This window comes from Neomonachus schauinslandi, chromosome 11, assembly GCF_002201575.2.
Source record: "Neomonachus schauinslandi chromosome 11, ASM220157v2, whole genome shotgun sequence".
Lineage (NCBI taxonomy): Eukaryota > Metazoa > Chordata > Mammalia > Carnivora > Phocidae > Neomonachus > Neomonachus schauinslandi.
In genome coordinates, this window is record NC_058413.1 from 85,824,894 (window position 1) to 85,827,342 (window position 2,449).

The following is a 2,449-nucleotide window of genomic DNA, read 5'->3' on the forward strand; positions in this document are numbered from 1 at the left end:
AGTCAAACAACCACTCTACACAGATAAAACCTTCACAAAGGTCAACTGAAGTAATCCAGAGCTAAAACTGAATTGTGCAGATTTTCAATGAAGTCACCAGTCATGTAACACAAACAAAAGTCAGTTATTTACACACTAGGCAAGCCCTCTAAGAAATGTGCCCCAAGAAGCATTAACCTTTGTTTATTTGTGTATGCCATCCTGAAGACTTGCACATTTTTTCAGATAATTTAACCTTCTTTTTTTTATTTTTTTAAAGATTTCATTTATTTATTTGACAGAGACAGAGATAGCGAGAGCAGGAACACAAGCAGCGGGAGTGGGAGAGGGAGAGCAGGCTTCCCGCCGAGGAGGGAACCCGATGTGGGACTTGATCCCAGGACCCTGGGATCATGACCTGAGCCGAAGGCAGACGCTTAACGACTGAGCCACCCAGGCGCCCGATAATTTAACCTTCTTAATAGAATGTGATCTCTACCATGTGGTAATGCTTTGGTACTATTCATTTAGGATTGCTCATCCTAAAATCTGACATTTCCCCAGAGGAGCTTTGATTCTGCTTTAGAAGTTTCAATATAGATTAGAATCTTTATCAAATATCAATATGGAGGGAGGTGACACAGGATGCGACATATACAGTCAGTCAAGTTACCTCTCTGTGTATTTAGAAATTACTCCTTCAAGGTATTTGCACCAGACAGCTTAGTCTGTCCTGCTTCATATTCAGTAGTACAGGTTTGAATCATCAGAACCTTGGCAAGACCTTATTATTGCAAAATTATTAACAACTACCTCTAGGGGCAAGTCCATGTTACTGAGTTATGACAAATTTATTATCATGAAGGAAAACAAGTATAGCCAGCCATCTTTAAAAAATGCCCCAACCACTGCTTCTCAATATAGAAAGACTAAAACTACATACATTTATCATACAACAAATCCCATCTCTGTCCCCTGAAATTCCCCTAGTTTCATTCATTAGAAGGGGATTAAAAAAAAAAAAAGCCTTAAAGAGCACTTTACAGCAGCATTCAGCTTTCCTATGAAATACTCAGTATCTTAAATATTATGTATACTTCTTTTTTTCTTTTAGTAAGCTAGACACTGGCTTCAGAGTTTGTGGAACTGGAGGAGAAATAACCACCCATTCAAAACTATTCTAGAAATTGTCTTTTGGCAGAATAGCAGGTATCAGAGTTAAAAATAAAAGGGTTTTGTTGCTTTGTTTTCTTTGCAAAATTTAAATCGTTTTTCTTCCCCTTCTCCCTAAACCTCAGTCACCACTCCTGAGTGGAGATGGGCAGAGGCTCTGGGCCTTGCTCCTCTGGCTTCTCAGCAGCTGTTTTCTTATTGCTGCAGCAAGGCTTGAAGAGACGCGTGTCAATGAGGACGTCCCCAAAACGGCCTTTATAGATAATCCCGCAACATATTTTCTGTCTTTTCCAGTATGTAAGATCTAAAAAGGAAAAAACTGGCGTTCTGTTAGAGCCAGAGGCCATCTCTGTATCTGAACCATCATCTGACTGGTTACTGTAACAAGGAGATCGAGCTGGGGAGGCACTTGAGGTGGTACTGTGAGCATCAGAATTGTGACGTTTAAATTCCTTCTGTAGTTTACTGATCTGGTTGCTTTTTATCCTGTTTCCAGAGAGTTTTCACTTTCTTTGGTTTCAATGTAGTCTTCAGACTGGGTCCTGCCCTTGCATCTACCACATGATTCCAATTTTTTTTTGATCCTGCTGGCAATTTCTTCAGTCTTTTCACAAGCAGGACACAGGCGTTACAGATGATTCCAGAACGGGTCTCATGCAACCCAAAACAGCTCTGGAAGTCCTTTTCAAGCGTTTACTGTCAGTGAATCGAGAACTGGAGGACTTCGCTCTGCAAATACAGCAGCCCCTCTATACTTCGGTACATTTTTGGCTTGTGAAAACCAAACATCTTTTCTTCTGGGCAATAGTAATTCAGCTACAGTCCTCAGTTCCCTTTGTAGGACAACGGGGAGCCCCGAAACTTCCCCATGGTGGTTTTTTCGGGTGTCGTCGGGGCTGGTTCCCCTTAACGTGCGGGCCACGGCTCGATTGCGGGGGGTTGGGGGTGCTCGCCGCACGCACTGGCTTCCCAGAAAGCAGCAAGATGCCTCCCCAGTCCTCCCGTGGCCCTCCGGCCCTCCCAAACGCGCTCTCCCCCCACCCCGGCACGCGGTGACGACTGAGAGAGAGGCACCACGGCAGCAAATAGAAACGCTCCCCGGTGGGTTTGTTGGTAAATAGAACAACTTGGGTCGGAAAGTTCCTGCGGAAAGCTGCTCGCCCGGGCGAGGGCGGCAGGAGGTGACCCCCGTCCCTCGCCGCCTCCTCCCTCACCTGCGCCCTATAACAGCATTTTAAAGTGAAACTGTATTTATAGCTAAACCTGTTATCTCGGGTACGCATCTGCCGTTTAAGGC

General features: G+C 44.5%; 1 pseudogene; it reads right to left on the reverse strand.

Annotated features, from left to right (window-relative positions):
* Positions 1-953: 953 nt before the first annotated feature.
* On the reverse strand, positions 954-1,947 carry LOC110586114 (annotated as a pseudogene).
* Between the last annotated feature and the right edge of the window lie 502 nt (positions 1,948-2,449).